Raw genomic sequence first — 6315 nt, 5'->3', positions numbered from 1 at the left:
TTTGATTTATATTATTAAAACACATATTATATTAAATCATAATATAATGAAATACTTTAGTTTGCGTCACTAGCTATAGTGATCATTAAACTGAACGTCTATAGTTTATAGACCGTACCAATACAATTTTATTAGATATTACAATGCATTACGCTTAATTTACACGGAATCGTTTCCCAAGTGCGAGATGTCACACGTACCCAGTATACAACATCATCATCATCATGAGGACTTACATTTAATTTATATTCACCATAACGCTCTAAAACTATTTTTTAATAAAATTAATTATAATATAATCCTCTACATAATTAACAACCAAGAGGTATTTTCGGAAATATGCAAACCAAGAGCTTAATGCTCCTTACAAAAAAAAAAAAAAAACTCTCTATCCATCATGCGATGGACGAAGCAAGTAAAGTAAATCTTTATTTGAATCGATCTTTACACTTAATTGATCCTAAGCTTGAACCCAGAGCTCATGGTTGGTGGTTCGAGAAACGGTGAACGAGATCCCTACCAGCCATTAATGCTCCTTACAATATAAGACCAAGAATTTGTAATCAAATAATATTAAAGATTGAGTTTAAAAGATTTAATGATGGTAGTTCAAAATGTGTAATTAAATGAATTAACCGTTTAATTATAACTGTTTAATAATTATATCTACACTATACTTTCAGTTGTTTAATTTTAAACTCTTGGGTTACAGTTATGTAGCATCAAACTGCTGGTTTTTACATTAAATGGGTTCGTAACTTATATAGCCTTTTATTTTTAAATATATCAATACATTTTTTAAAGAGAATAATTAAACAGTACGGAAGGAGACTGGAAGTTGGGTAAATTAATTAACAAGTTAGCGATAATGAGTTTATCTTATTAAAATATTAATGTTTTGCCTATCAATTTAATTTTAATATATATAATAACTCCTATCAAGTATAATATTTTATATCTTGGCTAACTTAATCAATTTTAACCACTTAAAAAATTAAATAAACCAATTTTAGTATTCTCTGGTTAGAGTTTTCTCTGATAACAACCCCCCCCCAGATGTGAGATGTGATAAAACGGTTTGATTATGAATTAAAGGACTTCATCGTACACTAACCAACCGACTCATCGTCTTTAATAACGTACACATACCAGGTGGTGTAGTCGTACCTGGCGAGATGGAAATAAATAAGTAACATAAAGTTTGATGGAGAATAAGTAATAAGGTAAATAAAGATGAAGCATGTAAATTATAAAACATTGAATTTAAGAAACACAGATCGATTATTGTCTATAAATTTAATCTCTATGGTACCCGCTTATTCTACTCACCAAATACCGACGCTCACCTAAACTAGGCAGTGCAGGGCACAAAATTGTCATTTTCCGTATTTGCCCTCATCTCAATAATACGATACCTTCATATCTCTTATACTATGAAAGTTGAAAAACTAGGAATATAGTGTTGAGGAAACTAGTAAAGATTCAAAACCTAATTATGATAATAATAGGACATCCCTGATGAGTTAGAATCTCCATGGTGAGTTGGGATTTCCCATCCCCACCGTTAGGTCGAGCGACAAGCACTCGGCCGAGCACAAGCCGAGCTTTACTCGAGCTCTAGTTTAGCGAGCAAATCATTTGCTCGACTTGTGCTCGACTTAAAAAGCCGACCAAATTATTTGCTCGGCTTGTGTTCGACCCCAGTCGAGCGAGCACAAGCCGAGCTATTGTCGAGCTTATGTATATAAATTATAAATATATTAAATAAATTAAATATAAATATATATTTATTTATTGATATATATATATATTATAAAAAAATAATAAACTAAAAATCGTTTTATTTTTATATTTCCGCTAGAGTTAGTATTTTTCTGAGTAAATATGCATTTCAAAGTTGATAATGTAGTTTCAGATTACCTATTTTAAAATATTTAAATAAAAAATATATATAAGTTCGATTAGGAAAATTGAATAACAAACAACCGGTCGAGCACTCGGCCGAGCACAAGCCGAGTAAATAATTACTCAGCTTGTGCTCGACTTAAAAAGCTTAGCTATAAAATTGCTCGGTCTAACACAAGTCGGCTTGTGGTCGGCCGGGGCCGAGCGAGCACAAGCTGAGCAAATGTGGGGGATGATCCCCCCTGGCGTTAGTAGGGTTACATCCCTACGTTTACCTAGGCCCAATCACTTTAAAGGTACTACTAGACAGAGCTTACCCTGTCATTCACTCTCGTTTTATATATCTTTTTATATTAGGCGGTGCTTAGGCGGGACTAAGCGGCTCAATTACTTCACCCTCCATCCCCTAGGAAAAGCAGAAGCTAGATAGGGATAAGTATTTTTTTAAATAGTTTTTAAGTAAAAGCAAGACTAAGCGAGATTTATTTTACTATTTATACTCGGTTTTTATTTTTATTTTTATTTTTATTTTTAATTAGGCAGGCTTAGGCNAGACAGTCGCACGGGCTTGAGCTGGTTTATCCGCCCCGCGCCCCGCACTGTGGTGACGGGCATGCGTAAAGTACTTGTGGTCGCCAAACCGGTGGTGTTCTTCCACAAGAAAAGACCTTTTCACCAAGTCTTACGGTCGGGTGCTCGGGTTCTCAAATATAACCCTAATATACGAAAGTCTGAGTACTCAAATACGACCCCAGTATACGGAAAGGCTGGATTCTCGAATACGACCCCAATATACGGAAAGGCTGGGTTCTCGAATACGACGCCAGTAAATGTCTAATCTCATCAACACCGTGTCCGAACTCCAGACGCATGGCTATACCGTCCAAAGACTAACCCATGAAAACCTGAACAGCAGGCCAACTACGTACGTATGTCATCGCCATCACTAAGTATATATAAAGCGAAGGAATAAATAGTAACGATAACATAATGACAATAGATAATTCAATAATATAATAGATAAAGTTAAGTCGTCTCGAAGAATACATGCATGCACATAACATCAAGTCAAAAGAATAAAATAAAATGTTCTTAGGCCGCAACGTAGAGACAACTTATATCCTCGTACGCAAGTAATTATTATTTTGTGCACCCGGCGTACGTGCTTTGTCTAATACACGGCACTTAGTTTTTAAATAATAATTTTATATTTAACTTCAATATTTTAATATATTAAATACAAATAATTTAATTTATAAATTTGTTTTGTAGTTTTATAACCAAATTTAATAATTATTGTATTTTTTAAAATTTATTAAAAATAATATGAAGGTGAAGGATAGAACTTGATATAATTTAATTTCAGAAAAGTAATTAACACAGAAGCCAAAACATAGAAAGATTTTTTTAAAAAAGGTTTTAAAAAATTAGTATTAGAAACTTATAATTTATTTTATATAAACATTCTGAATATTATATAACATACAGTGGGCGAAAAAAGAAATTTGGTGACGGTGCAAAAGATCACTTGTACACTCGGTGTTAAAAAAAAGTTTTTATCTTGTGGGGAATCTTGCTTTCATTGTCACAATCTGGTCCACGTGTTTATTTATTTAAACTTTTTTTTACCATTTATTTAAGACTTGTCAAATACACGGTGCTCATGAGATGTGATAGTGCAATACGCAACGGCACACATTTTAGAAGATGCATTGGATTTAGAATGGGCGATCTCTATCTATATCCGTAAGTATCTGTCAGTTACCTATGAATTTATGAGTAAAGGTGTCCGTAGATCGGATCGGATCCGGATCTGGATACTTAAGTTACTAATATACTTATCGGGTCTATTTGTGCCAGTCTTGATAGAGACTACCCATATACTATCTGTTCAACACCGAATATGGATCGGGTCTAGATCGGGTACGAATACCCATATAAATATTTTTTTTTATAGACTTTATTAAATAGTTTATGGAAAAACTATAAAGCCTCCTATAAAAAACTCACGTTTTAATAAGTTGTACTATGCAATAAAATTCATTCAAAAGAAAAAAAATAAAATATCCTAATACATTGGTCCAAAATATATGCATTTACTATTATATAGTTAAAATATATATATATGAAACATTACAGTGAAAAAATAAGTTTCAAGTTTTTTAATTTTTATGAGTGAACAATAACATAATAGTCAGAATAACCAATAAAATAGTTATCAAAATTTTTCTCTTTGTCGATTGGTTCTTTTTGCAATATTTTCAACAACAAAAATGTTGAATCTGTCAAATAAACTATATTAGAATGTACCATAAAAGTACTCAATAAAGAGATTTTAAAAGTTTACCTTTAAAAATTATTCATATCAACCAAAAGAAACGAGTAAAAGAGAGCGCTAGGTTTTCATTAGGATGAAAATACGTAATGGCCCATCATTTATAAGTCATATTAAAATTAATCCTTCAACTTTAAAAGTTTATTTATTTTTATTTACTATCAGATATTTCACCGGGTCCGGGTCCGGGTCCGGATTTGAAAACTATTCCGGACCCTACCTATTTAAAAGTTGGGTTCAGGTCGGGTCCAGATCGGGTATGGGTATAAAATATCCAGACCCATACTCAAAACTTTAATGGGTAATTTTTTTTATCCGTATACTATTCACTTTTTATCGGGTCCGGTTCGGGGTTCGGGTAGGGTTCGGGTAGGGTCCAGATCGGGTATGGGATATCGGATATTTTGGACAGCTTTATTTATGAGTATGGATACTAACTTTTTTTATCTAAAAAATTACAGGTAAACAAGTAGGTACCCATTAAATGGTGAATATTTTGGGCAACCTAGGAGTATATATATGAGTACCCACATATATTTTTTTTAAAATAAAAAATATATAATATCTATGATATTGACTCTATAATAATAAAAATTTTATTAATTTTAGGCTAAATTACATAAATTTTCTTTGTCAATATCTGCTTTATCACTTTCCCTTCCTGTTTTTTAAAAACCTACATTTTGCTCTCTTGTGAAATAAAAAATATTCACAGGGGATTACGGTGTTAACTATAATAACAAAATGACCAATTTGCCCCTCATCAGGCGGCACTATTGAGGAGGAGACTGAGGGTATTTTTGGTATAAAAAATATATAATATTATTTTATAAACGGAACCCCAACGGAGCACTACGACAGGGAGCGAAGTGAATATTTTTTATTTTACAAGGGAGCAAAATGTAGATTTTTAAATAACAGGGGGGGGAAACTGAAAAAGTGGGTATTGATAGGGAGGTTTTCTGTAATTTAGCTTTAATTTTATATCATAAAATTTTGGGATAATAAAGTATTTTTATATTATATAATTTATACGCTTTAAGACTTTATATTATTTATTGTATGTTATGGTACTTCAAACAAAAAGTTACGTTATACTTTTAAAAATTTTAGGGTAAACTTCAAATATCACTCCTGTGGTTTCACACTTTCTCATTTTAGTACTACTATATACAAAAAACTTCAGATACCCTACATAGATTTATCGAATATTTATTTTAGTTCCTTAATTAGTTTTAATTTTGTCACTGATTTAACAAAAAAAATTTCGTGGAGGGTACAATAAAAATAGAAAAATAAAATCACGGGATACTAAATTGATACGCTTTAAACCACAAGATATTAAAATAAAAAAATGCGAAACTACATGAATGATATTTGAAGTTTTTCTAAAATTTTATATACGTGATTTGCATTTGAAATGTATAGGAGTTAAAAAAATAAAATAAAATAAAATAAAATAAATAAGGACCTTGGGGATAACCTACATAACAACTCGCCGCCTTTGGACGGGTATGAATAAAGATGTTGACAACTCAAAAATTTATTTGTAAATTTTATCCACACTCCATATACCCCGTGTTACAGTGACCCACCTGCAAGTTATCCAACCCGTCCATTTGCCAGGTCTAATTGGATCCGTAAAAAGGTAAAAAAAATTTTGGTGACCCCTCACCTATAGCAGTTTTTGAAATTGGTTCCTCATTGTTTCCTAATGGAGATGGACCTTAATTTGACTCCTACTTTTTATTATTTAGATTTTTAAACGTAAAGTTTTATTAAATTTAACAATTCTGTTAGCTATTTATTGTTAATTGTTTTAATTTTAATTATTAAAAATAATTAAATTAATAAAATTTGATAAAATCATCAACAAGTTTAATATTTTTTTCTATCTTTAGATTAAAATTAAATTCTAAAATATCAAAACTTAGGGCGTCGTGATAAAAATCCATTTAGGAGGCCATTTTGAAATGATATATAGTTGACACGGTTACCATGCATTAATTTCTCATCTAAAAATATAGCAATGTTACTCGTACATTCAAAATAACGATGCATATATATATATATAT

The sequence above is a fragment of the Ananas comosus genome, linkage group 7 (genome assembly GCF_001540865.1).
Source record: "Ananas comosus cultivar F153 linkage group 7, ASM154086v1, whole genome shotgun sequence".
Taxonomy (NCBI): Eukaryota; Viridiplantae; Streptophyta; class Magnoliopsida; order Poales; family Bromeliaceae; genus Ananas; species Ananas comosus.
The sequence above is the reverse complement of the archived record's forward strand: the minus strand, read 5'-3'. Positions refer to the sequence as shown.